At 35.4% G+C, this 25,439-nt stretch overlaps 1 long non-coding RNA gene and 1 pseudogene across 2 annotated transcripts in view; both read left to right on the top strand.

The window, feature by feature from the left end:
- The window catches only part of LOC118966949 (uncharacterized), a 92,666-nt gene extending 67,435 nt beyond the window's left edge, over positions 1–25,231 (top strand). For both annotated transcript variants that reach the window (XR_005053706.2, XR_012132189.1), the window contains 2 exons: positions 18,431–22,014; positions 23,941–25,231. This is a non-coding gene — a long non-coding RNA (uncharacterized lncRNA). The remainder of the gene's footprint in view (positions 1–18,430; positions 22,015–23,940) is intronic.
- On the top strand, positions 20,616–20,731 carry LOC118966956 (U6 spliceosomal RNA; annotated as a pseudogene).
- Positions 25,232–25,439: the final 208 nt, after the last annotated feature.

Genomic DNA, 25,439 nt, shown 5'->3' with positions numbered 1-25,439 from the left:
AAAGCTAAAACTGTAACGAGGTGCCGCTACAACACTCACCAGAAGAGATAAAATTAAAAAGTCTGATGAATGGCAAATGTTTATAAGGAAGTATAGCATGAGGAGCCCACATAAACTGCTGATATGTGAGAAGAGTTTAGCACCATTAATTGTAGTTGAAGCTGGAGGTGTTCTAGAGCCATAGCCATATAACCAACAGAAGTTCGTGTACATATGCACCGAGAATGAGTAAAAGTATTGTTCAATAGCAGCAGTATGCACAACCAGCGTAAACTGAGTTGTTCATGAATATTATTATGGACAGACAGATTTTTTTAATAAAATGGAATAATATTTATCAATGAAAATGAATAGATAAGTACTTCTACATAAAATCAATGTTGAGAAAAGCTAGGCAAAAAATAAAAAATATTACGCAACTCTATGTTTAATGTTCAGAATGAGGAGAAACTCAACTACAGTGTTTAGACACATACTTGTCTAAAGAACCAGTTGTTGGCTTTATATAGAGGCGTAGGGGAGCATTTCTATAAAAGTCAGGGTATTAGGATGGGAATGGAAGATTAAGCTGTTTAGATAGGAGTGGGCTTTTGAGGGACTTTTTGCTTCTCTTTCTCTTGATAGGGTTAACTAGTATGCAGAATTCATTTTTTGACAAAGCATTGGAAAAAATTTAAAAAAATACACAGTCTTAAATTTTATTCCCTAACAAAATATCCTTTAGTTATCTGAACTAAAGGGCATCATGCACCTGGAAATAGAATGAATATTTCAGGTAGGAATTCTAATGATGTAATAGAGTTCAGTTTTTTTTTCTTTTAGTATAGAAACACATGTATGATTGAAGTGATGATTTCCATGTCCCTCTCACTTACAACTTGTTAATAACCTGCTGAGCAGGAGCCTTAGGCAATCTTTTGCTTTTACTAAGTCAGTCATTAAGAGAGGAAACTGTAAATGACCAGCAGGGAGTAAATTGCCCTTAGTTATAAATGAAAATGTGTTAACTTCACTTGACTAATAAAATTACTTTTGGTACTAAGCCACAAAATAGGAAAAAGCTGCAGTTGCTACTGGGTACCCTTGAAGAAAAAGAAGATTTAAGGTACTTTGATGCTTCTGGATTTGAAACATCCAAATTGTGTCTCAATAATTATATTTCAAAAGGCTAGGAAGTCCTTTGTCTTTGGAAAATCATAAATAATTTTGAAAAGCATAGGAATTGTAGTAAAATAGTGTATAAAAATTTTAACTCCTTTTAGAAGGCAGATTTAAAAAAATAAAACCCAGTTTTATTCAGAAAAACATGCATCAGTTTATTGACATTTCTTCAAGCAAAATATTGACATTAAAAACTATGTTTTCAAATGCACACATTACATTTATATATGCTACAAACTGATGCAATGTGCTAGTATTCTTAAACATTCCTGCTTACCTCTCTATGTTTGAGTCTTAGTTGGAAAAACAGGCCCCTCCTTCTCATTTTTCTGCTTTTTCACCTGTTTATGGGGTGGCCTAGTTTTAATGCCACCTATTCCAGGAATCTTCCCCCTTTCTCAGTCTGAATGAATAATTCCATCCTTTGCTCTTGTTTTCACTTCCACTTCCACTATATTAAACAATCACAGTCAGCCAATTTTTGATTTATCCATTTTATGGCACTAGATTGTAAAATTTATTAAGGACAGGGACAGTTTTCCTCTACCTTGTATGTCATTAGGACACTAACTTAGTATCTCAGAAGCATGGCAAATATTTGTTGAACAGAACTAAGTTTAAGGTAAAGAAGACTAAAGTACAAGATGGAGGGGAAATTTCATATTTTCTCTTCCCAAGGTAAAATCATTTTCAGCTCACGTGGGAATGCATCCTGCTTAGTGAGAAAGCTGGCTCCATCAGTTTAAAGGGCCCACGTTTAGAGGTTTATTATTTGTATGATTATGATGTCCAAGCCAGTGCTTTAACAAGCTGCAGTACCGAATATACACGATTAAATTCATATTTATTATTCATCAGATGCTTCTGCCATTTTAATAGCTAACATTTATTGAACATTATGTGCCAGGCTGCCTGATAAGCACTTTAGTTGCTTTACTTTTTTTTATAGTCGTATCACAGACCTGAGGTTGTACTATTTGTTTCCATTTTATAAATGAGGAATAGAAACTTCAAGGCACTAATAACTGGCACAAAGTAGCTGAGTTACTAATGGGCAGGATACAGCAATAGGTAAAGATGTGACCTAGTTTGACATCTTTAGAAACCCATTCCACTCCCAATACCTTGTGTAGTGTGAATGCTTTAAAATGTCATGATAAGCTCTTTTTACAAACATGCTGAAAATCCTTCCAAATGACTTTTGCCTAGACATCAATATTTCTGATTTATTTTTACCTTGATAGCATTACTAGTAACAAGAGGTTTTATTTAGAGATAAATCTATGTATTTGAAGTAGATGAAGGTAAAACAAAAAGTGCTAAAAGCAAAATAAATATTGATAGTTCAAGAAGGTACATAACCATGAATGAAATCATAATTACATTTCATAGTATAATGTAGTGAGTTTAAAGTTAATGGTAGCTTCAGTCTTGCCCTATTAAAAACTTTAGAGAAAATTACTTGACAGATAATGTTGAGGACATGATATTTCAGTCACGTTTAGAGGATTTATGAATTAATATTTGAGAAAATGTCTTTAAAAAACTCATGAGTTAAGGAAATATACAGTTATTCTAGTAGGGTCCTCCTATCTAAAACAACTTTTATGATGGCAAAGCTATATCAGGTCTGCTTACTTAATGTTTTGTTTACTTAGGAACAGAGGAGTTTCCTTAGAACATCAACTAGAAAGAGAGCTGGTGTCGTGTTTGCTGTCAAAGGCTTTACTTAAGTATTTTCAGACAGGCCAATAAGAGATATCTGATTTTGAGGGACTTTTGAGTAGTGCTTCTTTTGATGCCAATTCAGATGACAGTTACAGATGCATGGGTCTGAGTCATTTAATGACTAGGCTTACTTGGTCTTACTTTAGTTACTTTTAAGCAAAGTGATGGTATTTTCAAACTAGCTGCTCTTTGAAAGGCTGGGTATACATAATGCCCAATACATAGTAAGGACTCAGAAAATGTTACAGAATGATCCTTTGGATAAGAAGTGAGTTGGGGAAAGGGTATAAGTATAGATCCAATGAAGAATCTGAGAAATCAATTCCTCTCATACCCCAAGACATCAGACTAAAGCAAGTGGCAGTGGCAGTGGGCGAATCCCACAGTAGTCTTTGTACTTAGACTGGTGCGTTTGGGAGTGAAAGAGGTCAGTACTTGTGTGGCTGTAATCATGTCTATTTCTTAAAGAGCTCTATAGTCCAGGATTAGGCTCATTATAAGCAAACTTTAGAACACAATACAATCTTTTTTGTTTTTATGAACTACTCTTAACAGCAGCTTGGTTTAGTTACAACAATCCCAAACCAGTTCAAATCAATAGAATCCGGGAGGACCCTACATTCTCAGAAATTGTTCAGGTAGAAAATTCTAGTTCTAGTTTACTCAAAACAGAACATACAATCACTGCCTAAATTAGGTAGATCTACCTTAGTTCTATTGTGACTCAAAATTATGAAATAATCGGTATGTTCTCTGACAGTGCAAGATTGGCACTTCTACATAACTGTTCTGTGTGAAAGTGGAAAATTATACTTTCATAAATTTGCAAAGAATCAGCAGGTGGCCTGCCAGTTTCCAGCCATATCTTCCCCCATTTACCAATATCTACATGATGCACTAAGCCAAATCCTATTCTCAGAGTTATTGCTACAAAAATGTTTTACCTGTACCTCTTTTAGAATGCCCTTCACTGCACACTACACATTTTTTACAACTCAAGAAAGACTGTAAGATCAAAATGGCATCACTCCGAGAGCCTGCCCAAATTTCTCACTAAAATATAGTGAAGATACAAAACAAGACTTTAAAAGGTCACAAATGAAGACAGTTGTAATAAAACCAAACTGCTAGAAAATGAGTAGAAAATAAGAAAGTTGAAAAATATGTTTGAGGGGAGTGACTATATTCTTTGTCATGTCCCACTGCTGAATCTCTGCACCATTAACGTAGTTGATCAACAGTGATCAGAGATTCCTTAAACCCAGGAAGTCTGAGAGATTAGTCTCAAACTAGGAAGTCTCCCAGCCTTTGCTACAACACTCAGTGCATCTTTTGCGAGCAGTCCTTCAAAGCTTCAACAGGCAATTACAACGCTGCCTTATTTGTACTTTCTGCTTAAGAAGAACTTCAGGGTCAGCTAGAGGTGAAAACTTGGAACCTTCTTAGGTCTGTCCTGGGCATGTGCTCAGCCTTGTGATAATTATATTACCAAAGGTTTTTCTCAACACTATGGACATCTCATTCCTCAATATGTCCTTTTACATTTTCTGGTAAGCTTCTTGTTAGCTCCAGTTTTAACACCACCTCAATCCATCATGTTAAACAATTGCTGATATGGGAGTTCTTGTTTACAGAGTCGAAGACGGAACTTTGCAATCGCTCAAGGTAGGAAAGCAAGAAAGAGGCTACCAGGCTGCCATTGTGCACAGCTACCTTGGTTGCAAGTTTGCTGATTCTTAAGTATGCCACAGAGCTGGGGAGAGGTGGATAGGATTACAGCAAGTTAAAATGCCAGCCACAGTGCTTACTGCTCATACTGAGATGTAGTGTTTTTCTTGAATCAACATTCCTCAAATTGCTGTAATTCTTTAGTCAATATTCAGAGTTCTGAAAAAGTAGATCTGAACAGTTTTTGTCAAATATCATTAATTTATGAAGAAATAGATTTTCAGAAATACTACACCATTCTGGAAGTCAGAGTCATTCTCAACTCTTCTTTAAGGAAAACTAAGCTTAAGTTTCACGGAATCCAAATCAATTTTCTGAGTATTGTGAACATTCCCAACAACATAAGTAGTTTGATACTTTAAACAAACACTTCCTTAACCTGAAGGATGTCACAAACAAAGCAAATGATTCATGAACTCTTTTATCCTGACATTGGGTATGGGGATGCAAAAGATAATAAACTGGGATATTTACCTGTGAGCAATTTTATTACAAAACAATAACTTGGATATAAATGTGCATGTTGTTTAAAATTAGCAGCATTTAACATTCACCTCATTTGTAAATAAGAAGCAAGTTTTGCAGAATTCAAGCAGAAAGGCCAGAGAGTAACTTAATGTCAACTAGATTTTTATATAATAATCATAATTATAATGGCAAGAAGACTGAAGCAGTTTACTAAACATAGTAGACAATTCCAGAAAAATAAATTCTTAATATGAAATTAGAAAATGTCACTGTACTTCTTGAAATGCATTTAGACTTTAGAATTCTAGAGCTCCTCATTTCATAAGATGTAGCCTTATGTAAAATTCACATCCTCTTGAAAAACATTTAAGCTCAAATTATAAAAAATATATATTTATTAGCATATACATATATTAGCAAAACTTATACTGCCTATAACATATGGTTAGTTATGCCTTTGTATATACCTAGTAGTAAATAATGATACAGTTTTCTAGTAAAATGAGAAAGAATTGGGAATTTACTGTATGAGGGATATGTGTAATATCAAATTGGCCTGACTAGGTAATGTAAACAAAATTATTGCATTGCTGCTAAAGGAGGAGCTCTTAGAAATATTTTAACAAAATGTTTGGTTAGTTCACTAAATCATCAAGTTGAAGATGCCGCAAAAAGAGAAATACTGCAATTGTATTGCCAGTATTGGGTTGGAATTCAGTTCAGAGACACAGGGAAGTCAGAGTGCAAGTTGAGGAAGGAATTCTTTAAAGGGAGAGTAGCAGGGAATGGCATCTGCTTTGCAGGCAGCAGAGAGTAAGGAAGAACAGAAAGATAAGGGAAGTCATTGAACTGCTACTCCACATAGGGCACATCCCCTGCTAACTCTCAAAGCCAGTGTCACCTAGCATCCAGTGTCTACATGGATCTGCACAGCATGAGAAATGAGTCCCTACCACTCCAGAATTTGGGGGAGAGCCACAGAGCACTGGATGGAGTGAGATTATGTTCTGAAAACTTACCAGGGGCAAAGAAGGGAGACTTGCAGGCAGGCTACTAAAGAGCATGATTGTATAGCTGCAGTTCCGTCCAGGTCACCCAAATAAGAGAACTTGCAAACCTAAATCAGAGCTCTTAGAAACCCCTCCCTATTTACCTGAAACAGGACAGAAACAGAGTGAAGACTTGAGTTTACGTCTGGAGGATAGAATGAAATAGCAAAGTAACAAAGACACCACTGGAAGAGCGCAAAGACAAAACATTTTAAGTTTATTTAAGGTAAAAGGTGCACATTCAAAGAAAGGTGAATGTGAACAATTTCAGAGAAGAGGTACCCCTAAGGGTTTAGGGTCTGGGGTTTTACAGGTCTTTCTGGGTAGGTGTCAGCATAAGGCATAATGTATACAGATGGTTTATAATTCCTTTGGAGTTTTGTCTTAAGAATGGGGTTATTTAGGTAACTATGTTCGTCCAGATCCTGGCATTCTTTGTCCACATAGGTTTATTTACACTTCTGAGGTCTGTTTCCTGCCCTGGTTTACAGAGTTACTTGATTAAGGGGCAGGAAGAAGAGGAAAAAACAGCATTTAGGTTAAGTTAAAGAATAAGCTGGGCCTTTACCAGTCTAAAGTAAATTTTACAATGGCTTCATCTAATTGATATAATGAAGACATAGGCTGCACTGATACTTTTCTTTATCTGGGGAATATCTGGCATTCCAAGTTGTTCCTGGCTTCTGGGACTTCAGCTGATTAACTCCTTAACTCTGTGAGTCTTCTTTCTGGCTGTCTACTTTTATCTGGTTAGCTCTTTGAATACCTTTTAGTGGGCTTTACTGGCCTTATTCTCCCTCCACCTGCTCATATATGTTTTTCTGCCTAACACCAGTACTATATAGATCCATTTATGTATAATTCATTTCCTTAATACAGTGATCACTTCTCTGTTGGCTCCCAATTGGCCACAGAATAAATTTCAAACCTATGTGTTGGTATAAGGGCTCTTCATCAGTTGATCACCACAAATTTTTCCATGTTCATATCTTAACAATTTTCCCCCATCTGTCTCTGTAAGCCACAAACTTCTAAGGAGCTGTAGTGACCATATTTGTAGTCCAAATGCATGCTTCTGATTCTGATTCTTTTATTATCATGTTCTTTCTGTTTTTAGAATTACCTTCTGATCTCCTCTCTTCAAGACCTAATTTAGATATTACTTTGTGAAGCCTGTCCTGACCTTAGGGAAGTCTTTTGGTATAATGGTTAAGAGAAAAGATTCTTTAGTCACTGAAACTCTAGATGCTCCAGTTTTCTTATCTGACAAAAGGAAATAATAAGAATGCCTACCTCATAGGATTTTTATGAGGATGAAATATGCTGATACATGTAAAATTTTTAGTAAGCATCATAAGCTGCTCCTTGTACTTCTATCACTACTACTACTGCTAATGCTTTTAGAATGTAAGGGGCATCAAAAGAATTGTGGGCAATGAAACTGGAATGGAAAAGAGGTGACAGTTTTCAGTGGAGTCTAATGGAAGGAATTAAGAGACAGTAATATGTTAGAACATCAGGTACAGACTCCTTAGACTAGTAATGGGAGGAACAGGACTTGACTAGAATATTGAGAAAAATCCTCTTGGGGACTGAATTTCTGCTGCTGTTGGTTCTCTGAACTGACCAAAATTTATGATTACGTTGCCTCTAATGGCATATACAGTATCGTGTTCCTATTACATTCAATTTAGCTTTATTTGAACAGGGAGCACAGAAAATGTTTCTATCAAGGAAAGAAAAAATGAGTATGCTTGCAGCATTTTTCACAATATATTCCTCAGAGGCCTGGTCCCCTGAGATCTTCCTTGAAGAAAAATATTATATGAGAAAGTAAGTTTGGGAAATATGACACACTATAAAGCTATATTCCTCTCTTGGTAATTCACACATTATATTCAACAACTGTTGAAGAATCTGCAAGCCTATTGTAGAGAAGCCTGTTTAATTTCATTTAACTCAGTGTTTCTCAAGCTATTAACCATTGAAAATCTTACCCTTTTGTTTATTTTTTGACTGTTGTTTACCAACAATTAGAATTTTGTGCAAAGAAATTTTGCAACATATAATCTTTAATGAAGATTTTAAAATAATTTTCCAGTATAGATTTTCATCTGTATTACTATGAGTCCTCTTTGGAGTTGAATCTTGGCAAATTCCACATTGTAATACAACTTGATCTCATGATTATCTGATTGTTTTAAAAATTAGCTTAAAATCTGTAGACCTTTGCATATATACAAGTAGACATAGCAAAAGTTCAATACGTAATTAAATTAACTACTAATTTTAAGTTTGAGAACTCAAGCCATAAATGATATAATTTCAAGTACTGCTTTTACACATATCACTTAGTCTTTAAACTGAGAGTTTAAATCCCCCAGTAAGTTCAGTGACCATTTTACCTATCCACATAAGAAAAGGGCTTCATGATTCTATCTCCAGAAGAGTCTGAGGTGTTAGAACATGTCCTGTTGTCCTTACTGGGCCATTATGCCTGCTAGAAATTTCTGATTTCCTGCTCTCACCAGAGTTTCAAGGACACTACCTACTCTTCAGAATTCCCCACTCCTTCCTTTCTGCTCCATTACTGCCTGTCTTTCATCCTCATTGGTTCCAAGTAGGTTTGGAGTCAGCCCTCAAGTATGTTTTCCTCATATGTTGCATTCTCTATTTTAGCCTTATGGAGACACATTTGATATTAGGAATTTAATATGTAATCAATTATCATATGTTCAACTCTTCATGAAAATATTCTTTAGAATAATTTGACATTTTGAGTGTGTAATATTAGCTAAAAGATGAAGAAAATGTTAAAACTGAATGTACAGCATCATGCCTTACAAAAAAGCTCAGTTCTCAATATGAATACAGATAATGATCCAAAGGGCAAAGTGACACCTAGAAGGCTCCAGAAAAGAGTGAGAAATCTACCTGCTCTGTGTCAGGTGATTATGATCCTAAATATTGTTGCTAGAGTTCAGTACAAGGAAATAGAAAGTCTTAGGCCTAGAGGCAGAAGGTCTGGGGCTCAGTTCTGAGTGTAACACAAGTCAAGTGTAGACTTGACATGAGATTGAAATGGCAATTTACATCTTCTTTGTTCTTCAGTGTCTTCTTCAGTACAATATTCACTATATTGTTTCTACCTTACTTCATAGGGTTGTTTCAAGGAACAAAACATTTGGTAATGTCCAAATGTTATTTGGGATGTCCAGAAGGACAAATAGTTCTTTGATTCCCTCCTTTATCACTTTCTATTAGTCTTTACTTTTTATTCTCTCCTTTAGATTTCCTTGTGATCCATCTCTTCAATATTTTGAAAATGTCCTCAGTTCTCTTAGTTTCTAAATTCACTGTCCATGAACTGTTAAATCCCCATCTCTGGATTAATTCGCCTCTGACTTTTCTTTCTTGTTAGCTGACATTATGGTGCCCTTCTAGAGAAAAACAGCACATATTCACAGATTGGTGCCGCTCTAAGTCCATGTCCTCCAGCCTTAGAAGGATGCAACACTGTCTTGTAATCCTCTATTTATTTCCTGGATAAGGAATTGTCGGCAGTGCTATTTCCAAACTATGCCCACTCTTCTCAAATGCTCAGCCCCTCCATTCCTCATTTTTTCTCTTTCTTAACAGAAAAGTATGAACATTCACACAGGAAATCCCCAAACTTTTGTCTTTATAAACGTTTTGCAAATATAAAATCACACCATAACATATTTCTTCCTTCATTTTTAACTGACATGGTGGGAAAGGTGATGTTACTGTTACCAAAATTTGTGCTTTGGATCTCCTCATCTCCTGCTTCTTCCGGGACCTGAGCCTGCAGATTAAGTCTTCTACTTTATAGCTTCATCTTCTTCATTTTTTAAAATAGAATTTCTTTTTTTAAAGCAATTTTGGGTTCACAGGAAAATTGAGCAGAAAGTATAGAGATTTCCAAAATACCTTCTGCCCCCATACCCACCAGTCTCCCTCACTATCAGCATCCACATCAGAGTGGTACATTGTTATGACTGATGAAGCTCCTTTGACACATCATTATAATCCAAAGTCTAAAGATTAATTACATTAGTCCTTACTCTTGGTGTTGCACACTCTATAGGTTTTGGCAATGTATGATATGTATCATGTAGCATAGTTCCACTTCCCTAAAAATACTCTGCGCTCTGACTTTTCATCTCCTACACCCACCCACCTAGTCCCTGGCAATCACTGATCTTTTTATGTCTCTGGTTTTGCTTTGGAATCCTTTCAGACAGACTTCTTTCCCCTAGTAATATGCATGTAAGTTTCCTCCATGTCTTTCCATGGCTTGAAAGCTCATTTCTTTTTGGAGCAATGCCCTCTTTATTTTCACTATTTCCTTCCTTTCTAGGGCAATAAATACAGCTTTATTTAAGTACTTTTAAATCTCATCAATTTTCAATACAAACTAACCAGCCAAACCAACACACAAAACATCCCTACGTACTTTTGTCCTTCAGAGATCATGCTCTCTTCCCCTTTGCCAATAGCTCAGCATCTTGAGTTTAAGTCTCCCTGTACATTCTCTCTTTCAATTTACTTCCTACACACACACACACACACACACACACACACACACACACACACACACACACACACTGAAATCTAACTTCCATTCACATAGATTCACTGTTTCTTTCCATACTGAGATCATCTAGAAAATGTTTTTCCTTTGACTTCCATGAGAACAAAATCCTAATGTTTTCTCTACTCTTCCTTGTTCTTGGTTTACCACCTCCACTTTGATCTTCTTATTGAATAAAGTAATGTACACAAACAGATGGATTAGATAGATAGATGATAGATAGATAGATAGATAGATAGATAGATAGATAGATAGATATAGATAGATAGATAAAGAGATTGATTTTACTCAACACATTCTCTTGGCTGATCTTATTCACATTCATGCTTTCTATTACAATATAAAGTATGGGCAGTTGTTGCTTTCCATGATGCCATGTTAACTGAAATGGGTGCATATTGGAACCATGTCTTCACTTTGCATGGCTACCACACACCATGCAAAAGCAGGTGCATGTGTTCTCTTTGCATGAGTTTTAGTTAATACAGTATCCTGCAAAGCAAGAATTGCCTGTGTTAATTATGTATCCCCATATTTATACAGAGCACTGCACTTGAATATATTATTTTCTACTAATTATCTTCATGGGCTTTCCCAAGGGTTCTGTTAACCTTAAAAATAAAACAGTCAGTTATTTTACCAGCAAAAACAGGTTTACTCAGGAAGAGCAGAGAATTACAATCCAGGACATGCAAGTGACAGCAGAACCATAGGCATGTCCAGAGAACAAAAGAGAGGAACATTCTGTTATAGAGGAAAAGGATTGAGTTGGGAGGGCTGTTTTAAGCAAAAAGTCCATTGGAGTAAACTGGGAGTCCCACATATTGTGACTTCTCACTGGCTGGGCTGTTGTGGGGAGGCAGAAGGTAGCTAAAGGTACCCTGTTGGGTTGTAAGGCACTAAAGCAGTATAGCGTCTGTCTCTTCTGGTGGAGTCTTGGATTTAGGAGGAATGATGGGCATGAGAGTTTTCCCTGCAAGGCCTCCTAGACACCATGTCAGTGAGGTTTCCCTATATTAATTTTGATGCTTCCTAAATATTTGTTGGTCTAAACCTGAACTTTGCAGCTTGCAGCAGCCACATTACCCACTTGCCATATTCTACCACAGGCAACCAGTCAGTAAATAGATATTTACTAGCACATGTTATTTCCAGACACAGACACTGTTCTAGACATGCTATGCTAGGTACAATGATGATATATTTCAACTGCATGCTGCTGACCCTTAAATAATTTACAATCTAGAAGGGAAAGAACTTATCAATATAATAAGAAACTATATAAATGGTAAGCCAATGTCCTATAAAAGAGACTATAACTGAAAAAGAAAATGAATCTAGCAGATTTCTGTGAGGAAGTAATAAATAAGCTGACTGGTGAAAGGTCCATTGAAATAAAGCAAAAAATAGAACAAAAGAGTATGTAAGGGTGGAAAACAACAAATGTAAAAGTTCAAAGGATGGAAAAAAATAAACCATGGCTTGTTCAGAAATTAATATTGTTCTTCATATGATAAAAGCCAGAGGAAGATTAGCATGAAAAACATGGAGAGGTGAATAGGAAATGGTCGTAAAGGGCTTGTGATTTCCATATGGTTGTGTGGTGCCCAAGACAAAATCTGCAAGTTATTCATTATCATTTCCCTACCCCTCCTTCTATGTAAGCATTCCTTTAACAAATTTCATGATCTCTTTCTTCTTAATACCTATCAAAGATACTCATGTTTTTCTACCCCATTTCCTCACTCATTCTAACCAACAGTAGTTCTACTGAATTACTCTATTATAATCTGGCATCTGATTATCTTGTCTGTACCCACTCTCATGTCCTAAAACTCAGGCAAACACTGATTCATTCACTCACTGATTTTTTTTATTTTGGTATCATTAATATACAATCACATAAGCAACATTGTGGTTACTAGATTCCCCCCATTATCAAGTCCCCACCACATACCCCATTACAGTCACTGTCCATCAGAGTGGTGAGATGCTATAGAGTCACTACTTGTCTTCTCTGTGTTGTACTGCCTTCCCTCTGCACTGCTTTCCTACATTATGTGTGCTAATCATAATGCCCCTTTTTCCCCTTATCCCTCCCTTCCCACCCATCCTCCGCAGTCCCTTTCCCTTTGGTAACTGTTAGTCCATTCTTGGATTCTGTGAGTCTGCTGCTGTTTTTCTCCTTCAGTTTTTACGGATGAGTGAAATCATTTGATACTTGTCTTTTTCCACCTGGCTTATTTCACCAAGCATTAATACCCTCCAGCTCCATCCATGTTGTTGCAAATGGTAGGATTTGTTTTCTTCTTATGGCTGAATAATATTCCATTGTGTATATGTACCACATCTTCTTTATCCATTCATCTACTGATGGACACTTAGGTTGCTTCCAATTATTGGCTATTGTAAATAGTGCTGCAATAAACATAGGGGTGCATATATCTTTTTAAAACTGGGATCCTGCATTCTTTGGGTAAATTCCTAGGAGTGGAATTCCTGGGTCAAATGGTATTTCTATTTTGAGCATTTTGAGGAACCTCCATACTGCTTTCCACAATGGTTGAACTAATTTACATTCCCACCAGCAGTGTAGGAGGGTTCCCCTTTCTCCACATCCTCGCCAGCATTTGTTGTTTCTAGTCTTTTCTATGTTGGCTATCCTAACTGGTATGAGGTGATATCTCATTGTGGTTTTAATTTGCATTTCCCTGATAATTAGCGATGCGGAGCATCTTTTCATGTGCCTGTTGGCCATCTGAATTTCTTCTCATTCACTGATTTTTAACAAACACTTTTAGAAAGTCCTGTTCCATATGTAAACTCTTTTTATCTTCACTCTTACTATATTTAAAAGTACTGTTATTATGACTGTTTTACAAGTAAAGGCATTGAAACAGAAAACCTATTACAGTTTCTAGAATAGCTTATCTTGTTAAAAGGCCCTTGCATATGCTATTTCTTCTTCATGGAACCTCCACGTTCCTAGTCCTCTTTCTCAGGCTAACACCTGCTCATTCTTTGGGTGTCTCTTCAGAAGAATTTCCCTTATCCTTGAGGCTTAATTTCATTTCCTTGCCTTATGACCCATATTACGCTATGCAGGATTACAATAATCTGCATGTCCATTTTCTTTTCTGGACTCTAAGTTTGTTGTAACTATGTGTATAATTGAGATTCCATAATTATTTTCTGAATGATTAATGGAGCATCAAGTGAGATGCCAAATGGTAAAGTGCTTTGAAAATGATAATGACCATAAATATATTGCTTATAAGTCTGTGTAATATTGAGACTCAAAAAACAAAGAGCTTTTGCTAAATAGTTGAAAAGGTATGGTCTGTTTGGTTACTTGAATTTTTTTTTAACTTCCTAAGTATCAATAGACTAAAATGGACATTACATGGAATTTCATATGTTCATGTGTTCATTATTCCATTTATATAATATTTATTTATATAATATAAATATTATGTAAAAAAAATACTATGCTAAGGCCTAGACATGCAATTTTAATGCAACAGTAAACCAGAAACAGGAAGATTTCATGGTCATTTGTTGTGGAGTGGCCACAGGGTCAGGAAACTGCCAAAAATCGGGTGCTGGAGAGAGAAGAAAAATAAGGAGACATCTTATGAAATTTCATCCTACCAGCAACTCTGATGAAAGTTCGGGGTTATTCGTATCTCAGGGAGCTTTTAGTTGGTTGGGTAAGCAACAGCTAATGTGCACTCTGTGGACTTGAAATGTTGCAAAGCAAATCTACCACAATTCAGTAAGTTTACTGGATGCTTCCAAATATTAATGCAGATCTCAGAGAAAGAATAACTGTCTTACCTTAATGGTGATTTGTCCATCATAACCCAGGTAGGGACAAGAGTCAGTACATGCAGCAGAGTGTTGAGAAGCCTGGGAGGTACAACATAAGAGTATCCTTAATGGAATGGCTTAATGTGTATCTAATCATGGTCTGAAAATAAAATACTTGGATCTGATGAGCCAATAAAGGCATGTTAAGTCAAGGATAGGGAGAATATTCTAGATGTAAAATCCTTAAACAAGAATAATTTGACATTCCACAGTTACAAAAAAACTAGTCAGCAAATTTTGAATATTTTACATTACTAGAAAAATTGACTTGGCTGACTAGCATATTAACGAAAGAGATTCTATAAAAGCAGAGTAAAAATTTTCATCTTCAAAATTTCCTAGTTTTTACTCAGGCTAGTTATGAAAATGTTATATATAAAATGAAAAATAAATCTAAAAGATTTGATAGATTATGTAGCTATTTTATACTGACTACTTAAATAGATGAGTGAAAGCCATTTCTTAATTGTGGGTGGTTAAAGATACATTTTTTTGCCTTGTGACTGCCTTGGTTATATGTGTTCAAATACTAGCATTCTCTTTATTAACTTAGATTTTGTTTTTGTTAGAAAAACAATGTGGGTGAACCTATAATAATGAATAATTAAATTAGAGATTGTTATGTAAAGTAACTCATACAATCCCCATAATATTGACAGTAATGATAGGATTATTTGCATTGCTTAAAAACATGGTATTTACTCTGAGTAGAAAATAAGAAAATGATTTGTTGTTATTTTATTGCAGTAAAATTACTTTTAGTATAATTTGAAAATCTCAAATGTGGATTGTTGAGTCATAACCAAAGCATATTCTTGTGTAATTAATGTCTCAATTAAGATGTAGAACACTTTATCACTGGAGAAAATTCTCTCATACCTTTTTCCAGTCAATCTCCCTGGTGCACACCCTCGTAAGCAAGCACAGCTCTTACTAATAGCCTTATAGATTAACTAAGAAATACTTTTTAAACATGTCTCATAATTTAGCAAAAGCTATAGTGAATACCCTTTTTTAAAGGTTATCTAAATAAAGACTTTCTATATTAAAAGGCAAAATTATTTCAGATAGGAGAAAGAGCCAATGTTGGATTAAAAGTGGAAGGGAAAAATATTTTCAATTTGATTCCATTAAAAATACCTGCCAATTAAATAACCAAGACTTGTTCTTATAAAAGTGATATGAATAGTAATGGCTTATACAGTTAACACAAGGACATTCATTCTATAAGCCCTCCAATAAGAAGCCCCTTTCCACAGAAGATAAAGGTACATATTGGGTGGAACAATAGACTCTTTTAAAAAAAACTGAACATTAAATATGCAAGAGTATAAAGTATCTCCCATAAGTAGATTTCAAACTCCAGAACCAGAAGTTGATCTCATTCAATTTTAATGTTCTAAAGACCCCAAGTCATAGGAAATAGTGTTTGTCAAAAATAGTTGTTGCCTGAATGTTTACTTTAAACACTTATTGGCATGAACTCTTCTGATACCTCCACAACCTAAACAAACAGACAAAAAAAGGAGTCCTTATTTTGGGACTCTATAGTAGGATAGATCAACTTGATCGATTATATGTGCTGGAATTAGTGTTTGCATCATCTAAATCAAGGGTTGCATACTTAAATGTGAACGAGGACTAAACTAATTGTATATCAGAATGAAACAAGCCTTGTGGGAACTAATGAGTGCATGACTCTAATAATAGCCCAGAAATTGTTACCATGAGGACCCACTTGCCATGGAGGAGGGAGCCCCAACAGCAGTTTTAGTTATTTAGGGACTCAACTGTCAAAAGAAGGTGCCCAAGCAAGGAGGAAGTAGAGCAGCAAATACTCTCAATCTCCCTTTTCTCCTGCCCACTGATGACTCATGTACTTCCCATCAGCCAAATTACATGGCAAGCCAGTCAGTTAGGAGTCCAGGTGATGTAGTCTGTAGGGGTCAGCCATCCTGGACCCAGCGCAGGGCAGAAAGGTAGAGAGCAGATCTCTGGTGCCAAATAGACCATAACCAAGACAAGGAGTAGGCAGGTATTTCCTTATAAAAGTGAGAGAAAAAGATATAAATCACTGGTATAGTGATGCAATTCTGTACCTTGTTATGTAATGCTGCTGTGCTTTTATTTTAAATTAAAAGGATGTGTAATATTTGAAGCTGTGGTGGACACATTGAAGCAGGTATATGTGCTACTCAAATATGAGATAAACTATTTTCAATTTACTAGGTAGTTACTGTTTGACTGCTGTTCACAAAGCCTGCGTTGGGATGATATGATATTCTTCTCTTCAATCAAAGACAGAACAAAGAATAGACTTACAGTACAAGATGAAGAATTTATCATTAGTATTAGTAAGACTATGACATAATGTTAAATATTTACTTGTCTGAGAAGACTTAGATTAGCACAACCTGCAGACAGAGCTGTGCAATCAGTTTTTCTTCATACCTAGGTGTCGTAATTTTTTTTCCTAATGGAAGAATGATATTCATCTAGAAATAGAAAAGCTGGAATTTAGTAATTCCTGCTCACAGGTCCAAAGAAATGTAATCTACTCGTAAGGCCAATTTATGGGAGTAAATTGCTTTAGAATTTTTCCTGTAAACACAAGCGAAGAGATGGCAGTCAGCATCAGTAACGTATGCTTCTACATGCCCATATAGAATCACTCTGTGGGATTTGTTTATGAGCTTCAATGTCAGAACTACAGTCAACAATAGAGGCAATCTCCAGAAAAGTGTTTAAATACTATGCATTTGTTTACTATATTTTACCATATGTGACTGCACTACAAATGAAATGAATTCAACCTTTTTTTGCTCAAGTCATTTGAAAAACAACTTACAAAGAAACCTTTCCATCCACATGAAAAGTGTATTAGATTCTTAGAGCTGCTGTAACAAACCGGGTGCCTGACCACAAGAGCAATTTCTACATTTACAGTTGTGGAGGTGAAAAGTCCAGAGTCAAGGTATCTTCAGCACCGTTCTCTCTCTGAGACCTGTCAGGGAGTCCTTCCTTGCCTCTTCCTGGCTGCTGGTGGTTTCCGAGTAATCTTTGACATCCCTTGCTTTGCAGCTGCGTATCTCTGAGCTCTGCTTTCGCCATCGTGTCATTCTCTGTATCTGTTTTCACACAACTGTCTTCTAAGGACGCCAGTAATATTGGATTAGGGGCCCGCAGTACTCCAGATGACTTCATCTTAACTAATTACATGTACATTCTCAGGTACTGGGAGTTAAGACATCAGTGAATCTTTTCCAGGGGACAATCCATAACAGAGAATAAGCAATAAAAATTTAAGCACATATCTAGAAATGGGAACTAAGAAGGTTCCTGTAAAATTGTTTTTTATCTATTTTTCTAACAATGACAAAAAATTCTGATATTCACTTACATACCTTTTGGTTTTCCTTAACTGATGCAGAAACAGCCAGTTGAAATGTAAACAAATTAAATAATAAGTATCTTTAAATATGTTTAGATATTAAGTTTTCTACCACCCATCCCATTCTATTGCCAAGTTTTCTTGTTATTAATAGTACTTTAGAGTTTTAGGGATATTAATCAGAGGATAAATTAGGGTAAAATTAGGGTAGGATAGCATTAGAGAAAGAAGGTTAGTTTTAGAGTATTGTAGCTGAGGCTAGAGATAATGGGCTCTAATTTAGATTTTAATGAAGATAGATAGAAAAGAGGCAACATGGTATGCTGTGGGACACTTTGGTTTTGATATCTACTGGTTCTATTACAAGATTGTACATGAGCAAGAATCTTCTCTGAAAATACCAAATTTTCCTTTTGATAGGGAAACAAGGAACTTTATTGTAAGATAGGCAACTCAAAAAATGTCCGAGAAGAATAGGTGGGAAGATGAGACTTGGAAGCCTGGGGAGAACCCTTACAGGCAATGGGAAAGTTTAAAAGGCCCTGGATGAAAAGCATGCCTGGAAGATTCAAGGAAGAACAAGGAGGCCAATGTGTTTGGAACACAGTGACCAAGATGGGCGAGCCGTGGAACCATGATGGAAGGATAAACAGGGCCTGTGGAGCACTGTGAGGGCTTCTGACTTGTACTCAACCCCAGTGAAGCAGAATTCCTTTACAGACGCAGAAGCTGTGGCTGCTCTGTTTGAAAGGAAACACTACAGGTCACTGAGACAGTAATGGAAGTGGAAGCTTCTGTCAGGACCTCTACCACAACTGCTTATGAAAGTGCAATTCCTTGGCCATGCTTACCAGAAGCAATTCCATGTCATGTCTTTTTTCACTCTGTTCTTTTCCAAACAGAGGTCTCTAATGGCTGTGTCTGGCTGTCAGAGTTTAGGTCACAAACCTTTAAAAGGGTAGGTGAAATCTTCTGGCTTCTCCCCTGAAGTAGGTATGACAATGCAAAAATTCCCAAACACAGGAAGGGTGTTCAAAGCATGTAAAAATTTGTAAATGTACAAACCATCTACAAATGTCCAGTAGAGACTGAAGGATGTTGTGAAGGTTGAGAAAGGAGGAAAATGTGAAGTTAACCCTGAGTGTTCAAGTCCAAGAAACAAAGGGTTTAGTGGTAACTTTAACAAAAATGCCAGAGGAAGAGTAAATTTGTAGGCAAGAAAGTGAATTTTGTTTAAAACAAGGGAAATTTAAGTTAGGACACATCATGTGGAATTATTCACTAAGAAATGGAAATGAATGTGAACAGAGGGATAAAACTGAGAACTAAGGCTATTGATGATGCTAAAAGTTTTGAGGCCAAATTCATGGATTGCCCATAGGCATGAAGCATTTATATATTCTTTTTTGATAAGCAGTGAACATTTAACCAGAATTGGAAATGAGTGATAACTGCATTTTGTTGTTTACAGGGGATAGGAGTAGCAAGGTAAGACTGTTTTGAATATGGTACAGGAGAAAAGAGAAATGTTTGATATAGACATAGAAAAATTGGGAGTAAGAGTGATGGAGTATGATAGAGAATTTAAACATGATAAAAAAAGAGGAGATAGTTGCAAAGGAGATGGGGTCAAAGTGTTGTGTTTTGTTTTTGGTCTAAAAAGAAAATCATTTCTTACCAGGTAGGTACAAAGAAAATAAACTTTTTCAGAAAAAAATTGAGCTGAGGATATGGGAATTTTAGGAAAAATCCATTCTAATTTTTTAATTTGTTTTTGTCATAAAATCATACAAGATTCTGTGTTGAAAACTGAATTATTATATAGAAATGATTGAAGTATAATAAAGGAAAATGTCCTCATTATATCCTCTCCATTTGTCCTACACTAGCCTATACCCCAAGACTAATCATACTGTAAAAATGTCACTGTGCAGTTGAGACAGTGTGTACATGTATATATATATGTGTGACACATACATAATGACATGGGATTTAGAGGTGAGTCTTGGAATCAATGGGTTTGTGACAAACATGGCTGTGAGTAAATACTAAACTATGGATACTATTTCTTTCAGGCTTTATTAGTCCTGGTAGATTATGTCAAGCTGTAATAAAGTATTCCCAAAATTTCAGTGGATTAGCAAACAGATTGATTTCTCACTTAGTTCTCATTTATAATTCAAGTTAGTGCAGGACTTTACTCCGTAAAGTCATTCAAGGATCCCAGTTGACAAAGACTCAAGTTTTTGTAGTTGTACCATCTGGAACATATAGCCTTTTTCTTAAAGCTTCAACCTGCAAGTGACATACTTCACCTCCCTTTCTAGCCCATTGGCCAGAGCTAGTTACAGCGCTATGCCTTACCACAGTGGGACCGGGATATGTTGGAAAGCACAACTGTAGTTACCTGGCAGTAAAAGACTCTGCCATATCGACTCACAGGCACCTCAAATTACTAATATGATGCTGGAGTTTCTAGTTAAAGATGGGGGAATAATAGTTAATTATCACAAAATTGGTAAGTAAATATCAACTTTCTATGACAACTTAAGTGTATGACTGACTCCAAGTGATCAGCTTTTTCCCAAAAATATTTAAATGACATAGTTTCATATTATAAACATATGCAAACAAATTAAAAAATTCCCAACGATACAGAGAAGATTAGCATGGCCCCTGCACAAGGATGGCACTCAAATTTGTGAAGCATTCCATATTAAAAAAAAAAAAATTCCCTAAAACCAAGCACATATAACATAACCTTCTTTATTAACAGTTCTATTCCACAGGAAATTACACTAAACTTGTAAAGGTTGGCTATCTCACAGCTATAGGTCAAGAAGAATTAGAATAGATAAAACAAATCTTTATAATTTAGAAAGATCATGGCCCTTATTAGGATACAGACATTGACAGGAATATGCAAAATATGTATAGAATCAACCTAAATTTTATGATGTCTTACATAAATATTCATTAAACCTTTTCTTGTCTACATATTAAAGCAATGTTATAAGCACTGTAACATGTATCAACCCATTTAGTCATATCAACAATGTGATGAATTAGTTGCTGTTTTTGTTCCCATATTTAATAAGAGAACTGTAAGAGGCAGATGAGTGCTTAATATGCTATAACACTGACATGAACAGTTTCACGTTTGTTAAATATTCTTCATTGGACTGCTACCTGTGATGTGTGGCTTCTCTGTTTTCCTTTGTTTTTCTAACCACGTTTGAGTTAAAGAATAAATGGCTTCTAATTTTCTGTTTGTGCAAACATACATATATGTTTACTTTCACATAAAAAGATGACAAACTGCATATGCTAACAGTTTTATATCCTGAAATTTTTGATTATCAACTAGAGATCCTTCACCGGTGCTCTACTGATAGGCAATTAAGTGTTTTCCCTCAATTATCCCATTGCAAACAGTGTCTCATGAATAGCTCAGTTAAAGCACATGTACATTTCTTTGCCAAAATCTCCTCCTAAAATTCTGAACTTACTCTTCCTACCTATAGTGTTTGTATTTGCCTTTTTTCCTTTTTTTTAAAACAAACCATTGTCAACATGTGACAGTATGTGACAGAAAAAAAAAGCTTTTCACTTATGAACATTAACATCCTGTATACATTTTTTATAAACTGCTGTTCATCTTCTTTGCTTATATGTAATTGTCATTTTCTTACTAACATAAAAGAGCTCTTGGTATATGTGACATGCTAAAAACATCACCCCTCCGAAGATATCTTCATCCTAATCCTTGGAATCTGTTCATGTGTACCTCACATGGCAAGAGACTTTGCAGAAGGATTTAAGTGAAAGATCATGGGGAAATACTGGATTACCAGGATGAACCCAATGCAATCACCAAGGTCCTTGTGAAAAGGAAGGTGAGAGTCAGAGATGGAGATGATGACAGAAGCAGAGATCTGAATGATGCCATTACTGTAAGAACCCTGCAAGCCAAGGAGTTGGGCAGCTTCTGGATGCTGGGAAAGGTAAGAAGTGATTCTCCCCTAGAGCTTCCAGAGAACTAGACCAGCTAAGACCTTGATTTTAACTTGTAACATCCAAATTTAGACTTAATTTCAAAAATGTAAGATAGATCATGTTTTAAACCACTACATTTGTGGTATTCTGTTACAGCAGCCGTAGAAAACTAATACAAAATAGTAAAGTAGTTAGTCCTATTACCATTTGATATGTGCAGCTGTTTTTCTAACTCTGTCCTACAGTCCTTCTATTTGATGTTAAGTTTTGGGGAGTTTTTGCCACAGTATATTTTATAAGTTGTACTGAACACTGATACTCAAAGTTTTTCAAGTAAATTTATGGGTTCGTATTTTAGATACAAAACTTTGATCTGTCAGTTGACTTTGATGATGCATGTAAGGAAGAATCTACTATGTTTGTTTTTCTCCAAAACCAACCAGGGGAGATTACAGGTTCCTAAGTATGGGTAATATGTTTTATAACTGATTACTCCAGAAGTCTATTTTTTTAACTCAGTTGACACTCAAAAATTATTGCTTTGGAAAAGAATAGTGAATTTTTTGTTTGTGATTCAGTTTGATGACACGATATCAACTAATTTCTCTTCAAACTGAATAAATACAAGGCAGTGCAAGGAAAATGTGAAATATACACAGAAACCAGGAGGACTTGGCCTTCCCTCATCCGTCATTTCTTGATGTCAAGTAAAAGAGCGTAAATTGAAAATTGGATTTTGTTCCTCTACTTCATATCTGAAATAGAGTAGAATAATAATGGCTTTCGTGTCAGGGAGGTAAGTGATTGATTTGGTTGCTTAATTTACTAAGTACCGTATCACTTAGGGCAACAAAGGTAAAACCAGACTAACTGATTATTTTTGTCACTTCTAACTCATTCTTGAGGAGGCCTCTGGGGAAAAGCTGCCCAGACGATGCATAGGGATTTCCAGCCTCTGGATTCTACATGTGGACCTTAGTATTCTAGCCATCTCTAATTATTTCACTTCTATTCTGTGTTCATTTATAAATCTCATAGAAAGATGTAAAGAGACAATCTACTTGGTGAATATTGAAAAACAAAACAATCAGGGAAACAAACACAAAGCAGATACCACTAGCTTTTTTTAACTTGCTAAAAATAAAAGGAACAGGTGAAAGCTTTATAGCCTCTTAATCAAGCTACAAAGAAGTGTATTGAACTCTAGGCATGATAGTGACTTGGAATTAATCTGTGTTTAGTACAATTTCAATAGAATTAATGAAATGCAAATGTGGAAATGCTACTTTGTGCTTCTCAAAATATTTCACCGAAGTTTAGAAAAAAATGATTAGAAAAAGAACCCTCATTATCAGTGTTTAAAAGGAGTTCGGGGTTTTACAATTGATTCCATTGTGTTCACAAGTTACTGTGAAGGATTTTTTTCCAACAACACACATTCAATAGAAGGCATTTATCTTTAAGGGGAAAAAATAATAATTTTCTGATGAATACTTGGAAACATTAGAATGACATCAATTCTGGTATCTAGTAGTTTGTAAATCCAAACCAGCATAAGTAGGTATCACATAGAAATAAATAGTTTTTCAGCAAGGTGCATACCTAGCCTGATTCAGTAACTGTCATAAAAGTTTACATCATATACACACTGTTCAGGTTTGGGAAATAAATGCCTTTGGTAACTGGCTATATTTTTGGAATAGGAATGTATACTGCCAGCTCAGGAACTTCCATTCCTAAAAAAAATATAAACCCATTTAGCCTATCTCTTTTACTGTTTACAACTAAAATTGGACAAAATACAAAAGCCACTTCTCAAGGACTCTGAACAGTTAACAATAGCAAGCACATTGTTGAGGGGAGCCACAACTTGAAGAATGATCTGTAACCAGACTGAATTTCTTTTTTTTCCCTTTTTTCCTTTTCTCACCCAGCTTGATCTGAGAGTGTTCAGTATGGAGCTGCAGAAGAAGTATGGGAAGAACAATTCTGTGATAAGGCCTGCTGGCCAGATGGACATAGGGGAGCCTCTGCAAGCTGTCACTAGGGGTACGATCACCATTAAATGAAAATAAAAACTGGATGTCTTAAACTAACTTTCATGTAGTGCCTGGCAGAAATATATTTAAATCTTAAATTAAGAAACTTACCTCCAATTAATGCATTATGAGATTCTTATATATGAAGCTCCACCAAGCTTTTGTAAGCAATCCAAAACTATATATATGAAGAAATGTTCTGACATTTAGAAAATAAATGAAAGTCCAAATTTTAAAAGCAGACTGAAATCCCATGCTTGATTCTAACAAACAAAACCTACACCACATTGTAGTGATACTTCAGAACACTGAAGATAAAGCAAAGCTCTTAAAATAAACCAGCATAAAAAAACAGAAAATGCTATGATAAAGAATATCAATTAGACTGAGGACAGAATTTCCACAAAACAGAAATATTCTAAAAGAGTTGAGAAAAGAAAAACTGAATACATGATTTTCTATCAGTGTAAAACATTATTCAAGGAAGTTATAGAAATACAAACATATACAGATCATCAGAGAGATTATTGCCACCATTACTAGACTTCAGGACCTTTCATGGGTAACTCTGAAGAAGGGGGAAGCTTTAAATAACATAAAATATTGGTAAGTGGTAATCAGGTTAAGTCACTAAAAGATTAAAGACATTATATTTCATTTCCAAATCAGAAAAAGAGAAAAAAAACTATCAACCTAAAGCAATATACAAAAAAGGTGAAAAAGGACAAATAAAAAAATTCAGAATAAATAAAAAATCACAGATAAATGCTATAGAAACAAACCCAAACATATAATGTTATAATATAGTTAAAGTTGCCTTTAAAAAGAGTGGTTGTCAGGATGTATTTGTAAAAAAGAAAATCTTCCGTGCATATGTTGCTTATAAGAAAAACACCTAAACACAATGGGAAAGAGAAGTTGAAAGTATGGGAAAAAATATACCAGGTATATAATAACGAAAATAAAACTGTGTAATTCTATTAATATCAAACACAAATTTCAGTCACCTTAATATTAATAACCGTGATAACAGACAACTAAATCATGGAATATCCACACAATGGAATGCTGTATAAAAGTAGAAATAAGTTAACTAGAGCTGGAAGTTGAATAACAATGTAAGTTGCTGAAGAATAAATCTGTTATGGTGCTATAATGTGTGTAAAACATGAAAAATAAATTTAACATGGTGTAACAGGGAACATAAGTAGTTGTAATCAGTTCTTTACTTGGGTAATGGTTACCCAGGTAATAGCTACATATCTTTGTTTATATATATAACAGATCAGAACAGAAAGAAAAAGAAAAACACAGATTCCATAGTACTAGGATTCTTTAGCTTACATAGCTTTCTTCTGAGAATGACAATATTATCTGACTTTTTTTTTTGTATA

Source organism: Manis javanica, chromosome 6 (assembly GCF_040802235.1).
Source record: "Manis javanica isolate MJ-LG chromosome 6, MJ_LKY, whole genome shotgun sequence".
In the NCBI taxonomy this organism is placed as follows: domain Eukaryota; kingdom Metazoa; phylum Chordata; class Mammalia; order Pholidota; family Manidae; genus Manis; species Manis javanica.
Note: the sequence above shows the minus strand (reverse complement) of the source record. Positions and strands in the feature narration are given on the sequence as shown.